Raw genomic sequence first — 16,795 nt, 5'->3', positions numbered from 1 at the left:
GCCAGCAAATATGGAAAACTCAGCAGTGGCCACAGGACTGGAAAAGGTCGGTTTTCATTCTAAACCCAAAGTAAGAAAATGTTAAAGAGTGCTCAAACTACCGTGCAATTGCACTCATCCCACACACTAGCAAAGTAATGCTCAAAATTCTCCAAGTCATACTTCAACAGTACATGTACTGTGAACTTTCCGATGTTCAAGCTGGATTTAGAAAAAGCAGAGGAACCAGAGATCAAATTGCCATCAATTGGATCATCAAAAAAGCAAGAGAGTTCCAGAAAAACATCTAATTCTGCTTTATTGACTATGCCAAAGGCTTTGACTGTGTGGATCAAAACAAACTGTGGAAAATTCTGAACGAGTTGGGAATACCAGACCACCTGACCTGCCTCTTGAGAAATCTGTATGCAGGTCAGGAAGCAACAGCCAGAACTGGACATGGAACAGCAGACTGGTTCCAAATCGGGAAAGGAGTATGTCAAGGCTGTATGCTGTCACTCTGCTTATTTAACTTATATGCAGAGTACACCATGAGAAACTCTGGGCTGGATGAAGCACAAGCTGGAATCAAGACTGCTGGGAAAAATATCAACAACCTCAGATATGCAGATAACACCACCCTTATGGCAGAAAGTGAAGAAGAACTAAAGAGCCTCTTGATGAATGTGAGAGAGGAGAGTGAAAAAGTTGGCGTAAAGCTTAACATTCAGAAAACTAAGATCATGGCATATGGTCCCATCACTTCATGGGCAATAGATGGGGAAACAGTGGAAACAGTAAGAGATTTTATTTTATTTTATTTTTTGGGGGGGCTCCAAAATCACTGCAGATGGTGACTGCAGCCATGAAATTAAAAGATGCTTGCTCCTTGGAAGGAAAGTTATGACCAACCTAGACAGCATATTAAAAAGCAGAGACATTACTTTGCCAACAAAGGTCCGTCTGGTCAAGGCTATGGTTTTTCCAGTGGTCATGTATGGATGTGAGAGTTGGACTGTGAAGAAAGCTGAACACCGAAGAATTGATACTTTTGAACTGTGGTGTTGGAGAAGACTCTTGAGAGTTTCTTGGACTGCAAGGAGATCCAACCAGTCCATCCTAAAGGAAATCAGCCCTGAATATTCATTGGAAGGACTGATGTTGAAGCTGAAACTCCAATACTTTGGCCACCTGATGGGAAGAACTAACTCATTGAAAAGACCTTGATGCTGGGTAAGATTGAAGGCAGGAGGAGAAAGGGACGACAGAGGATGAGATGGTTGGATAGCATCACCGACTCAATGGACTTGAGTTTGCATAAACTCCGGGAGTTGGCGATGGACAGGGAGGCTGGCATGCTGTAGTCCATGCGGTTGCAAAGAGTTGGACATGACTGAGCAACTGAAGCGAACTGATGTTTCAATTAAAAAAATATATATATCCCTGTAGTTGAAAAATATTTGACATCATCTCTGGTAATTGCATCTCATGAAATTTTAATGAAAACTGATATTTTAGAGATATGTATAATAGAGCAATTCCTGAGATATAGGTCTTTGTGTATCAGGAGGGCCAATTAGGCAATTAAAATTATGTTAATGAAAATATAAAAATAAAAAAACCAGAATGATTGCTCATTAAAAATTTTCCAAGAGAATCATGTAAAATTATTTGTATACCTGGAAATATTTTGAGAACATTTTAAAAAGAATTTAATAAATGAGCCTCAAATTCATATTAAATAGTGATTGAAATTTACTCATGTTTCAGAGGACAATGGATGGAGAAAACAAGAGAAGATAGACATCTTCTCTTGTCTCTAAATATTTAGGATATATCATTGATATATTGATAGACATGATCTCTTGAACTTGGTATATGTGAGAGTTCCTATCTTTGGATGTGTTTTAGAAAGACAGTAAAATATACCTGTCAACTTAATTGCCTTTCATCTCACCAGTTTCTCCAAGAAGCTATTGCAACTCTCCAGAAAACAAAAAAAGTCTAAGTCCATAGGTAAAGAATGGTATAAAATTAATGAAGTAAGAATGGAAAATGAAGGAAAATGGGAAAGTAAAAGGAAATTAACTTCAAGAAACTTAAGAAAGAAGTGCATAAATATTTAATTGAGAAGGAAGGTAGATATATCAGAGAAGAGCAAGCCAATGGATCGTTATATATTAAAAGGCAAAAGACATCAACGCACCGAGAAACCATCATTTTAATGGTGTTGGGAGCAATAGGTTTTTTTGAAAATTTTATCTATTTTCACTGGAGTCCTTTCTGAAGAAAACAAAAAGATCAAAATAAATATAAAAATGGGAAGATAATTCCAATTTAAGGCAAAATCTATCTTTCAAATTGAACCCACATGAATGTGCACACAAATACACACATGTACTTAACACTGCAGGAAGGCACACACATTCACATATATGCCCAGTAGCTGACAGTTCAGTTTTATCTAATGAGTGTTGTTCTCAAAGTGAAAATGGGCATAAAATGAATGAGCATTCTGACTTGAGAGAATTTTTAGAAATAGCAGCTCTCAGCTCTCCTTCTCCTCTTTGAGATAGTTAAGTTTTTATTATTCAGTTTGTATGCTTTCCTGATAGCTCAGTTGGTAAAGAATCCACCCGCAAAGCAGGAGACTTGGGTTCAATTCATGGGTTGGGAAGATCTCCTGGAGAAGGGAAAGGCTACCCACTCCAATATTCTGGCCGGGAGAATTCCATTGACTATATAGGCCACTGGATTGCAAAGAGTTGGGCACGACTGAGAGACTTTCACTTTCACTTTGTATGTTGTAATAATTACTTTGCCTTTTAATTAACATGTGTATTCAATCTGGTTATTATGACATCTATATGTTATAAAATAGCCACAAACACTGATTTGGAGGATCTTAGACCACTGCTCCCAGAGGTACTATAGGGTATATTACCTGGCCTCCTCTATTAAGAATATTTTCATCACCTAAGGAATATATAACTTGGTGCATGCAAATTTATCTTTTAAATATGCACAAATAAAGTTTTTCTTATTTCCATGAATAGAAAAAAAATATTAAAAGTCAGTGATGTAGATCTAAATGAAGTGACCTGAGCACATTTTGGATAAAATTTTCACTTCAGCCACTTGAAAAGACAATACTTCATTTATTCATTTTTTGAATTATTAATTTGTTGTTCACTTTTTTTTTTCATTTATTTTTATCAGTTGGAGGCTAATTACCTTACAATATTGTAGTGGTTTTTGTCGTACATTGACATGAATTAGCCATGGATTTACATGTGTTCCCCATCCCAATCCCTGCTCCCACATCCCTCCCCATCCCATCCCTCTGGGTCTTCCCAGTGCGCCAGCCCTGAGCACTTGTCTCATGCATCCAACCTGGGCTGGCGATCTGTTTCACCCTTGATAGTATACTTGTTTCAATGCTATTCTCTCAGAACATCCCACCCTCGCCTTCTCCCACAGAGTCCAAAAGTCTTTTCTATACATCTGTGTCTCTTTTGCTGTTTTGCATATAGGGTTATTGTTACCATCTTTTAAAATTCCATATATACGCGTTAGTATACTGTATTGGTGTTTATCTTTCTGGCTTACTTCACTCTGTATAATGGGCTCCAGTTTCATCCATCTCATTAGAACTGATTCAAATGTATTCTTTTTAATGGCTGAATAACATTCCCCTGTGTATATGTACCATGGCTTCCTTATCCATTTGTCTGCTGATGGGCATCTAGGTTGCTTCCATGTCCTGGTTAATATAAACAGTGCTGCGATGAACATTGGGCTGCATGTATCTCTTTCAGATCTGGTTTCCTCAGTGTGTATGCCCAGGAATGGGATTGCTGAGTCATATGGCAGTTCTATTTCCAGTTTTTTAAGGAATCTCCATACTGTTCTCCATAGCGGCTGTACTAGTTTGCATTCCCACCAACAGTGTAAGAGGGTTCCCTTTCCTCCACACCCTCTCCAGCATTTATTGCTCGTAGACTTTTGGATAGCAGCCATCCTGACTGGAGTGTAATGGTACCTCATTGTGGTTTTGATTTGCATTTCTCTGATAATGAGTGATGTGGAGCATCTTTTCATGTGTTTGTTAGCCATCTGTATGTCTTCTTTGGAGAAATGTCTGTTTAGTTCTTTGGCCCATTTTTTGATTGGGTCATTTATTTTTATGGAATTGAGCTGCAGGAGTTGCTTGTATATTTTTGAGATTAATCCTTTGTCTGTTTCTTCATTTGTTATTATTTTCTCCCATTCTGAAGGCTGTCTTTTCACCTTGCTTATAGTTTCCTTTGTTGTGCAAGAGCTTTTAAGTTTAATTAGGTCCCATTTGTTTATTTTTGCTTTTATTTCCAATATTCTGGGAGGTGGGTCATAGAGGATCCTGCTGTGATTTATGTCAGAGAGTGTTTTGCCTATGTTCTCCTCTAGGAGTTTTACAGTTTCTGGCCTTACATTTAGATCTTTAATCCATTTTGAGTTTGTTTTTGTGTATGGTGTTAGAGATTGCTTTGGCTACTCGAGGTTTTTTGTATTTTCATACAAATTGTGAAATTATTTGTTTTAGTTCTGTGAAAAATACCGTTGGGAGCTTGATAGGGATTGCATTGAATCTATAGATTGCTTTGGGCAGTATTCTCATTTTCACTATATTGATTCTTCCAATCCATGAACACGGTGTATTTCTCCATCTATATGTGTCCTCTTTGATTTCTTTCATCAGTGTTTTATAGTTTTCTATACATAGGTCTTTTGTTTCTTTAGGTAGATGAACTCCTAAGTATTATACATTTTTTTTTTTTGCAATGGTGAACGGTATTGTTTCATTAATTTCTCTTTCTGTTTTCTCATTGTTAGTGTACAGGAATGCAAGGGATTTCTGTGTGTTAATTTTATATCCTGCACCTTTATGATATTCATTGATTAGCTCTAGTAATTTTCTGGTATTGTCTTTAGGGTTTTCTATGTAGAGGATCATGTCATCTGCAAACAGTGAGAGTTTTACTTCTTCTTTTCCTATCTGGATTCCTTTTATTTCTTTTTCTGCTCTGATTGCTGTGGCCAACACTTCCAAAACTATGTTAAATAGTAGTGTGAGTGTGGGCACACTTGTCATGTTCCTGACTTTAAGGGAAATGCTTTCAATTTTTCACCATTGAGGATAATGTTTGCTATGGGTTTGTCATATATAGCTCTTATTATGTTGAGGTGTGATCACTCACCTAGAGCCAGACAGCCTGGAATGTGAAGTCAAGTGCACCTTAGAAAGCATCACTCTGAAAGCTAGTGGAAGTGATGAAATTCCAGTTGAGCTATTTCAAATCATGAAAGATGATGCTGTGAAAGTGCTGCACTCAATATGCCAGCAAATTTGGAAAACTCAGCAGTGGCCACAGGACTGGAAAAGATCAGTTTTCATTCCAATCCCTAGGAAAGGCAACCCCCAAAATGCTCAAACTACCACACAATTGCCCTCATCTCACACACTAGCAAAGTAATGCTCAAAATTCTCCAAGCCAGGCTTCAGTAATATGTGAACTGTGAACTTTAGATGTTCAAACTGGTTGTAGAAAAGGCAGAGGAACCAGAGATCAAATTGCCAACATCTGCTGGATCATCGAAAAAGCAAGAGAGTTCCAGAAAAACATCTAATTCTGCTTTATTGACTATGCCAAAGCCTTGGACTGTGTGGATCACAGTAAACTGTGAAAAATTCTGAAAGGGATGGGAATACCAGAGCACCTGACCTGCCTCTTGAGAAACCTGTATGCAGGTCAGGAAGCAATAGTTAGAACTGGACATGTGTCAGGAAGCATTTAACAAAAGGCTTCCTGTGTGCTGTTTTGGATCTTTCAGGAACCCTCTGGCCCTTATTGATTCCTGAATATTCAGGAATTAAGAGGAGAGGCACGCCTTTCCAGGAGCTGAGGAATCCAGGCATTTCTCATTACAGTGATAAGTACCCTCTTCCTTATTATGAGCGAAATGGTAAAAGGTGATTGTTTGCAACTCTCTCTTTGATAGGGATCATCTTATGTTTTGTAAGTCTGGAATTTTAATCTTTGCCTTTGCTGAGAATAACCACCTTGTAAGACAGTATATATGCCCATGCCATGTTGATTAAAACACCTTTGCTCCATCAGAGCTTTGGTCTCCGTGTCTTTCTTTCCTTTTATTCTTCCTGTCTTTGTCTCTCTCTCTATTTCTGGCTAATTCCTTGGAGCGTGGAGGCCCGCTGAGCTCACTTTCTTGCCTGGGCTTCTAAGACTCTCTCGAGAAGGTGCACTGTGCCTTCACCCACTCGAGAGGGCGCCTGGTGCCTACGTGCAGCAGCGCGAGCCCTAAGAACAGGACTATTGGCTTTCCGTGTAAACCAGGGGATATCAGCCTCTTTCTCTCTTTACTTTCTTATCGTCGACTCTGGCCCACCAGGTTCTGGTCCATTAAAGGACCAACAGACATGGAACAACAGACTGGTTCCCAATAGGAAAAGGAGTATGTCAAGGCTGTATATTGGCACCCTGCTTATTTAACTTATATGCAGAGTACATCATGAGAAACGCTGGGCTGGATGAAACACAAGCTGGAATCTAGATTGCTGGGAGAAATATCAATAAACTCAGATATGCAGATGACATCACCCTTATGCCAGAAAGTGAAGATGAACTAAAAAGCCTCTTGATGAACATGAAAGAGGAGAGTGAAAAAGTTGGCTTAAAGCTTAACATTCAGAAAACTGAGATCATGGCTTCTGGTCCCATCACTTCATAGGAAATAGATGGGGAGACAGTGGAAACAGTGTCAGACTTTAATTTTTTGGGCTCCAAAATCACTGCAGATGGTGACTGCAGCCATGAAATTAAAAGACACTTACTCCTTGGAAGGAAAGTTATGACCAACCTAGATAGCATATTAAAAAGCAGAGACATTACTTTGCCAAGAAATTTCCATCTGGTCAAGGCTATGGTTTTTCCAGTGGTCATGTATGGATGTGAGAATTGGAATGTGAAGAAAGCTGAGCAGTGAAAAATTGATGCTTTTGAACTGTGGTGTTGGAGAAGACTCTTAAGAGTCCCTTGGACAGCAAGGAGATTCAACCAGTCCATCCTAAAGGAGATCATTCCTGGGTGTTCATTGGAAAGACTGACGCTGAAGATGAAACTCCAGTACTTTGGCCACCTCATGCGAAGTGTTGACTCACTGGAAAAGACCCTGATGCTGGGACGGATTGGGCAGGAGGAGAAAGGGACAACAGAGGATGAGATGGTTGGATGGCATCACTGACTCAGTGGACATGGGTTTGAGTAAGCTCCGGGAGTTGGTGATGGACAGGGAAGCCTGTGTGCTGTGATTCATGGGGTCGCAAAGAGTTGGACATGACTGAGTGACTGAACTGAACTAAACTGACTGATATTCCTTCTATTCCTGCTTTCTGGAGGGTTTTTTTTTTTTTTTTTTTTCTTTTATCATAAATGGATGTTGAATTTTTTCAAAGGCTTTTCCTGCATCTATTGAGATAATCATATGGTTTTTATTTTTCAATTTGTTAATGTGGTGTATTACATTGCTTGATTTGTGTATATTAAAGAATCCTTGCATTCCTGGGATAAAGCCCACTTGGTCATGATTTATGATCTTTTTAACATGTTGTTGGATTCTGTTTGCTAGGATTTTGTTAAGGATTTTTGCACTGTGATTCATCAGTGATATTGGCCTTCAGTTTTCTTTTTTTTTGTGACATCTTTGTCTGGTTTTGGTATTAGGGTGATGGTGGCCTCATAGAATGAGTTTGGAAGTTTGCCTTCTGCAATTTTCTGGAAGAGTTTGAGTAAGATAGGTGTTAGCTCTACTCTAAATTTTTGGTAGAATTCAGCTGTGAAGCCATCTGGTCCTGGGCTTTTGTTTGCTGGAAGATTTCTGATTACAGTTTCAGTTTCCATGCTTGTGATGGGTCTGTTAATATCTTCTATTTCTTCCTGGTTCACTTTTGGAAAGTTATACTTTTCTAAGAATTTGTCCATTTCTTCCAAGTTGTCCATTTTATTGGTGTATAGCTGCTGGTAGTAGTCTCTTATGATCCTTTGTATTTCAGTGTTGTCTGTTTTGATATGTCCATTTTCATTTCTAATTTTGTTGATTTGGTTCTTCTACCTTTGTTTCTTGATGAGTCTGGCTGACGGTTTGTCAGTTTTATTTACCTTTTCAAAAAACAAGTTTTTAGCTTTGTTGATTTTGCCTATGGTCTCTTTTGTTTCTTTTGCATTTATTTCTGCCCTAATTTTAAATATTTCTTTCCTTCTACTAACCCTGGGGTTCTTCATTTCTTTCTTCTCTAGTTGCTTTAGGTGTAGAGTTAGATTATTTATTTGACTTTTTTCTTGTTTCTTGAGGCAAGCCTGTATTGCTATGAAGCTTCCCCTTAGCACTGCTTTTACAGTGTCCCATAGGTTTTGGGTTGTTGTGTTTTCATTTTCATTCATTTCTATGCATATTTTGATTTCTTCTGTGATTTGTTGGTTATTCAGAAGGGTGTTATTTAGCCTCCATGTGTTGGAATTTTTAATAGTTTTTTTCCCCTGTAATTGAGATCTAATCTTAGTGCCTTGTGGTCGGAAATGATGACTGGAATGATTTCAATTTTTTTGAATTTACCAAGGCTAGATTTATGGCCCAGGATGTGATCTATTCTGGAGAAGGTTCTGTGTGCTCTTGAGAAAAAGGTGAAATTGATTGTTTCAGGGTGAAATGTCCTATAGATATCAGTTAGGACTAGCTAGACCATTGTGTCATTTGTGTTTCCTTGTTAATTTTCTGTTTAGTTGGTCTATCTGTAGGTGTGAGTGGGGCATTAAAGTCTCCCACTATTATTGTGTTATTGTTAATTTCCCCTTTCATTCTTGTTAGCATTTGCCTTACATATTGCGGTGCTACTATGTCGGGTGCATATATATTTATAACTGTTATATCTTCTTCTTGGATTGATTGTTTGATCATTATGTAGTGTCCTTCTTTGTCTCTTTTCACAGCCTTTATTTTAAAGTCTATTTTATCTGATATGAGTATTGCGACTCCTGCTTTCTTTTGGTCTCCGTTTGCATGAAATATTTTTTTTCCAGCCCTTCACTTTCAGTCTGTATGTGTCCCTTATTTTGAGGTGGGTCTCTTGTAGACAACATATATATGGATCTTGCTTTTGTATCCATTCAGCCAGTCTTTGTCTTTTGGTTGGTGCATTCAACCCATTTACATTTAAGGTAATTATTGATAAGTATGATCCTGTTGCCATTTACTTTATTGTTTTGGGTTTCAGTTTATACACCTTTTCTGTGTTTCCTGTCTAGAGAAGATCCTTTAGCATCTGTTGGAGAGCTGGTTTGGTGGTGCTGAATTCTCTCACCTTTTGCTTGTCTGTAAAGCTTTTGAATTCTCCTTCATATCTGAATGAGATCCTTGCTGGGTACAGTAATCTGGGTTGTAGTTTCTTCTCTTTCATTACTTTAAGTATGCCCTGCCATTCAATTCTGGCCTGAAGAGTTTCTATGGAAAGATCAGCTGTTATCCTTATGGGAATCCCCTTGTGTGTTATATATTGTTTCTCCCTTGCTGCTTTCAATATTTTTTCTTTGTGTTCGATCTTTGTTAATTTTATTAATATGTGTCTTGGGGTGTTTTGCCTTGGGTTTATCCTGTTTGGGACTCTCTGGGTTTCTTGGACTTGTGAGACTATTTTGTTTCCCATTTTAGGGAAGTTTTCAGCTATTATCTCCTCGAGTATTTTCTCATGGCCTTTCTTTTTGTCTTCTTCTTCTGGGACTCCTATGATTCGAATATTGCAGTGTTTCACATTGTCCCAGAGGTCTCTGAGGTTGTCCTCATTTCTTCTGATTCTTTTTTCTTTTTTCCTCTCTGCTTCATTTATTTCCACCTTTTTATCTTCCATCTCACTTATCCTATCTTCTGCCTCCATTATTCTACTGTTGGTTCCCTCCAAAGTGTTTTTTATCTCATTTATTGCATTATTCATTTTTAATTGACTCTTTTTTATTTCTTCTAGGTCCTTGTTAAACATTTCTTGCATCTTCTTAATCCTTGTCTCCGGTCTATTTATCTGTAACTCTATTTTGTTTCCAAGATTTTGGATCATTTTTATTATCATTATTCTAAATTCCTTTTCAGGCAGATTCCCTATCTCTTCGTCTTTTGTTTGGCTTGGTGGGCATTTTTCATGTTCCTTTACCGGCTGGGTATTTCTCTGCCTTTTCATCTTGTTTAGATTGCTGTGTTTGTAGTAGCCTTTCTGTGTTCTGGTGGTCTGTGGTTCCTTTTTATGTGGAGGTTTCTCTTGATGGGTGTGTTTGGACGATTGGCTTGTCGAGGTTTCCTGGTTAGGGAAGCTTGTGTCGGTTTTCTGGTGGGTGGAGCTGGATTTCTTCTCTCTGGAGTGCAATGGAGTGTTCAGTAGGGGTCTATGGGTTTGGTGTGACTTTGGGCAGCCTGCATATTGATGCTGAGGGCTATGTTCCTGTGTTGCTGGAGAATTTGCGTGGTATGTCTTGTTCCGGAACTTATTGGCTCTTGGGTGGTGGTTGGCTTCAGTGTAGGTATGGAGGTGTTTGGATGACCTCTTATTAATGTTCCCTGTAGTAAGGAATTCTCTGGTGTCCTCAGGTTTTGGGCTTAAGCCTCTTGCATCTGGATTTCAGTCTTATTCTCCCAGTAAAAAATATGGAACACCTGACAAATTTGTGTGTCATCCTTGAGCAGGGGCCATGCTAATCTTCTCTGTATCATTCCAATTTTAGTATATGTGCTGCCGAAGCAAGCACAGACAATACTTTAGAGAAATATTATTGATAAAATTTACATGAGTCAATAGGAATGTCTGCATACATTACAGCAATAGGACAAATCAAACAGCTATACTGGGGGATAATTGAATAGCTAATGAAGGTGGAGCCCTTAGTTGTAAAGATAAGATTGAAGTGAAAAAATCATGTAAAATATGCATATCTTGGAGTTGAGAAAAATAATGTTTGGAAGTTGAAATAAAGGTAATAATACAAGTAACAGTTGAAACCAGACTCAGTGGTAAAGAATCCACCTGCCAAGAAGGAAATATGGGCTCGACCCACAGATTGGGAAGATGCTCTGGAGAAGGAAATGGTAACCCCACTCCAGTATTCTTGCCTGAGAAATGCCTTGGACAGAGGAGACTGGCAGGCTACAGTCCATGGGACTGAAAAGAGTCAGACACCACTTAGTGACTAAACAATAAAGAGTTGAAACCATGCTTAGGTACACAGGGAAGCATATTTATGGAATTTATGTTTTTTTCTTCACCTTTGTCAATAACAAAAAGAAAGAAACCATTCATTCAAAATGAGGCACAAAGTCACAAAGGAGGAGTACAAAACTTTCAAGCATTTCCAAAGTTGTTTCTGACAGTTGCTTTCTGATAATTGAAAGTTCAGTGTTCAAGGACCATCTCACTAATCAAAGGAAGTTTTATTTCACTTCTGCATATCTCTTGATGATAAGGGACTAAGCAGAAATCACAGAATGCAAGGCAGTGGAATAGTACTCTCTCTGGGTTAAAGTCTATGTGCATGCATACTAAGTTGTTTCAGTTGAGTCTGACTGTTTGAGACCCTATGGACTGTAGCCCACCAGGCTCCTCTTTCCATGGAATTCTTCAGGCAAGAATATTGGAGTGGGTTGCCATGCCCTCCTCTAGGAGATCTTCCCAACCTAGGAATCGAATCTACCTCTCTATGTCTCCTGCATTGGCAGGCAGGTTCTTTACCACTAGTGCCTCCTGGGAAGCCTGGGTTAAAGACTATAGGATACATCAATCACTGATTTCTATTGGGCTTTTGACTTTTTTAAGAATAAAAAAAAGGCATACGCAGAAAGAAGCACTTGTCCAATACTCTCTGCATTACTAAACTTCAGTTCAGTTCAGTCACTCAGTCATTTCTGACTCTTTGAGACCCTGTGGACTGCAGCACGCCAGGCTTCCCTGTCCTTCACCAATTCCCAGAGCCTTCTCAAACTCATGTCCATTGAGTCAGTGATGCCCTCCAACCATCTCATCCTCAGTCATCCCCTTCTCCTCCTGCTAAACTTATAGACGGTTGCTAACTCATACACAATTTTATAGAAGTATTGAATCAATAAATGCTTGAATTGAATTCCTCTTAAAATAGAATTTTCATTTAAAATAACATTACTTGGAGTAAATGTACAAATTAAGGAGAAGGGTAAGCAAAGGAAAGACTGGGAATATTAAGGCCTCAAGAATTCCATCATGTAAAACGGTTTGTGAGCAACAAGTTTTTAGCGTACATACCATTTCTTTCCTGTGTTTCTTTAGAAAAATAAAATGTAAGTTTGAGGGCAATATCATGGAAGTGGAACACCAAAAACCCAAAATTTATTGAAAAATTCATATTCAAAATTATAGCTATCTGAAAACATATACAAACACACACAATAGGCACACACACACACCACACACACACACACACAAAGTAGTTGAGAGCTAATTTTGTCAGGAGACTCTTCTTCCATATGAGAATAGGGTAAAAGTTAAAACTGTGTGTCTTAATGGAGGTAATGTATTAAAAGAAGTTTTGAAGTTTACTTTCAAAATATGCTCTTTATCTATTTAGTTATTACTAGGGCTAATATTTTTTTATTAACTCCAATAGGTTCTTTGGCAGTTATTAAGCAGATGGAGTCAACTTTATTATTGTAATAGCTAAAATGTATTAAGAAGACATGAACATTGAAATAACATCTTGAACCATTGACATAGAGAAAATGCCTGGTTCATTTCCTGTGTGATTCTATTCACTCTTAAGTCAACTGGTGAATACATAAACTCTTGAAATAAAATGTGAATTTCTACTTTAGCTGAAACCTGAGTGATGCATGTCTTAATGAGATCACATGAAAAAGGGATTTCACTACTAAATGATAGTGAAATTGGTTATAAATCAAACAATGGATGGTGCATATACTGGAGAAAACCCACACTTTAATTAATCTTGAGAATGGCAAAAGTATGAAAAGCACCATCACTCACATTTAGTTGACACAAAGTAATGTCTTCCTAGATACATCAAAATGAGAAATCACAGAAGTACTAATGGAGAAAACTGAATAACAATCACAGAAGGTGAACTTCTAATACCCAGCCTAATATCTCTCATGCCTACAAAAATCAATAAAATAAGGGCACTTCACTGACAATATGTACAATGAAACCCTAATACTTACAGAGAAGAAAAGGTATGCAATGAAAAATAAGAAATGAACAAGGAAGGAATTAGTAAAAACAGATCAAAGAGATTAATACAGCATAGTCTACATCCAAAAAATTGGGAGGGGAGGATGAACCATGGGTGGCATACACATAGAAAGGCATTCATTTAAAGGTTATGGGGCAAAGAGTGTCAGAAAAAATGATCAATTTTTCCCCATAAATTCTGAAAAATAAAATGTAAATATCAAAAGAAAAAAGATAATTCAATTGTATTGAAAAATTTTACAGAGATTTGCATGTGCTATAAATTAATAAATGTACAGATATACACACACATAATAGGAACACCTCTATGGAAGACATGAATATATAAGAACACACACACACAAATATGCTCACAAGTCCACATTGGCAAATCTTGCTCTTGATGAAGGATATTCTCCAGAAATGGAGAGGGTCATAAAGTGAGTAAATGTAATATGTTTGGAAATAAATTTAGAAACTTAGTCCTGGGATTTACCTTTTAAAAAATTTCTTAATTCTATTTGTCATTATTTTGGCTGTCTTTTTCAGTCTGTAAGACAAAACAAGCTGTTTGGGTGCTGCTACACATCTTGAAGGTAGTAGGGAAAATCACCAGACCATTCAGGAATAACAATTCAAGCCCCTTTCAATTATACAGTGGAAATGACAAATAGACTCAGGGATTAGATCTGTTAAAGTGCTTGAAGAACTATGGATGGAGGTTTGCAACATTGTACAGGAGGCAGTGACCAAAACCATCTCCAAGAAAAAGAAATGCAACTAGGCAAAACGGTTGTCTGAGGAGACCTTACATATAGTTGAGCAAAGAAGAGAAGCATAAGGCAAAGAAGAAAGGGAAACATATATCCATCTGAATGCAGGGGTCCAAAGAATAGCAAGGAGAAATAAGAAAGCCTTCTTAAGTGAACAATGCAAAGAAATAGAGGAAAATAATAGAATGGAAAAGACTAGAGATCTCTTCAAGAAAATTAGATACCAAGGGAACATTTCATGCAAAGATGGGCACAATAAAGGATAGAAACAGTATGGACCTAACAGAAGCAGAAGAGATTAAGAAAAGGTGGAAAGAATACACAAAATGACCATACCAAAAAAAGGTCTTAATGACCCAGAAAACCATGATGGTGTGGTCATTCAACTAGAACCAGACATTCTGCAGTGTGAAGTCAAGTGGGCCTTGGGAAACACTACTACAAACAGTAGTGGAGGTGATAGAATTCCAGCTGAGCTATTTCAAATGCTAAAAGATGATGCTAAAGTGCTGTACCCAATATAGCAGCAAATATGGAAAACTCAGAAGTGGTCACAGGACTGGAAAAGGTCAATTTTCATTCCAGTCCTAGAGAAGGAAAATGCCTAAGAATGCTCAAGCATACCACACATTTGCACTCACTTCACATGCTAGCAGAGTAATGCTCAAAATCCTTCAAGCTAGGCTTCAGCAGTATGTGAACTGAGAACTTCTAGATGTACAAGCTGGATTTAGAAAAGGTGGAAGAAGCAGAGGTCAAATTGGCAACATCTGTTGGTTCATAGAAAAATCAAGAGAGTTTCATGAAAACCCCTACTTCTGCCTCACTGACTATGCTGAAGCCTTTAACTGTGGATCACAACAAACTGTGGAAAATTCTTAAAGAGATGAGAATACCAGACCACCTTACCAGCCTCCTGAGAAATCTGTAGGCAGGTCAAGAAGCAACAGTTAGAACCAGGCATGGACAAAGACTGATTCAAAATTGGGAAAGGAGTATGTCAAGGCTGTATACTGTCACTCTGCTTATTTAATTTACATGCAGTGTACATCATGTGAAATGCCCAGCTGGATGAATCACTAGCTATAATCAAGGTTGCCAGGAGAAGTATCCACAAACACAGACAGGCAGATGACACCACCTCAATGCAGAAAGCAAAGAGGGACTAAAGAGCCTCTTGATGAAGGTGACAGAGGAGGGTGAAAAAGCTGGTTTAAAACTCAACATTCTAGGTCTTTATTAAAAAACCAAGATCATAACATCTGGTCTCATCACTTCATCACAAGAAGGTGGGGAAACAATAGAAACAGTGACAGGCATTATTTTCTTGGACTCCAAAATCACTACAGATAGTAACTTCAGTCATAAAATTAAAAGATACTTTCTCCTTGGAAGAAAAGTTTTAACAAACTTAGACAGCATATTAAAAAGCAGAGACATCACTTTGCTGATAAAGGTCTCCATAGTCAAAGCTATGTTTTTTTTCTCAGTAGCCATGTACGGATATGAGAGCTGGACCATAAAGAAGGCTGAAGGCCATAGAATTGATACTTTCAAACTCTGGAGCTGGAGAAGACTCTTGAGAGTGTATTGGGCAGCAAGGAGAACAAACCAGTCAATCCTAAAGGAAATCAACCCTTAATATTCATTGGAAGGACTGGTGCTGAAGATGAAGCTCTAAAACTTTGGCCACCTGATGCAAAGAGCCAACTCTTTGGAAATTATCCTGATGCTGGGAAAGGTTGAAGGCAGGAGGAGAAAGGGGTGACAGATGATGAGATGGTTGGATGGTGATGAGCAAACTCCAGGAGATAGTGAAGGACAGAGGAGCCTGTCATACTGCAGTCCATGGGGTTGCAAAGAGTTAGACACAGACTGAGTGACTGAACAACAACAAATGCATCTCTGGGCTTCCCTAAGGTTTCAGATGATAAAGGATCTGCTTGCAGTGTAGGATACTCCAGTTCAATCCTCTATAGGGAAGATCCCCTGGAGGAGGGCATGGCCACCCATTCCAGTATTCTTGCCTGGAGAATTCTATGGACAGAGGAGCCTGGCAGGCTACAGTTCAAATTGTCACAAAGAATCATAAATGACAAGCGACTTGGCACACATGCACACATTTGAGCCAATGCCTAAATGAAATCATTTGAATTAAATCTCATGAAAGGAAGGGAAATAAAACATTCAATTCCAGTGAAACAAGTTCTAAATTACAGGACAACAATCTGTATTAGACAAACATATTACATCAGTCACACTGAGTATGACAGTATTTCAGAGGTATGTGATCACTAGCTTTAACTGGATCAGAATAAAACATCTGCAGAGATTGCAACTCTAGGATGGATCATAAGAGTACCAATGGGGAAAACTGAATAACAGCAGAATAAGCCAAATGTCCTTGAAAGGACAAAGAAATGAGAGAAAAATCATACAGGAATGTTCATACAATATCTTTGAAAATGATTGTAACTAAACATTAATGACAAAAATACAATATCAGATGGATCCATGACTAGGTACACAGGGAAAAACACTAATAGGACTTGCCACTTTCCCCCCACATTTATTCATAAAGTCAAAGGAACAAATAAAAAATTCACTCAAAATGAAAATAAAAAGTCAGGAAGGAAAGAGGACAAAATTTTCAACTTATTGTAGTTATCTGTGAGGTTCTCACAGACACATGTTTCTGAGCACTGAAACCGTGAGATTCCAAGACTATCTCGTTAAT

The 16,795-nt window shown here is 38.1% G+C and overlaps 1 protein-coding gene and 1 non-coding gene across 2 annotated transcripts in view; both read right to left on the bottom strand.

Moving 5' to 3' along the window:
• The window catches only part of LOC133059608 (golgin subfamily A member 6-like protein 7), a 61,543-nt gene that overhangs the window by 26,567 nt on the left and 18,181 nt on the right, over positions 1-16,795 (bottom strand). The gene's annotated exons all lie outside the window — the stretch shown is intronic.
• LOC133060075 (U6 spliceosomal RNA) lies at positions 10,714-10,820 on the bottom strand. The gene has a single exon (XR_009693737.1). It is a non-coding gene; the product is annotated as a U6 spliceosomal RNA (small nuclear RNA).

Source organism: Dama dama, chromosome 7, assembly GCF_033118175.1.
Source record: "Dama dama isolate Ldn47 chromosome 7, ASM3311817v1, whole genome shotgun sequence".
NCBI lineage: Eukaryota > Metazoa > Chordata > Mammalia > Artiodactyla > Cervidae > Dama > Dama dama.
This window is presented reverse-complemented; position numbering and strand designations above follow the sequence as displayed.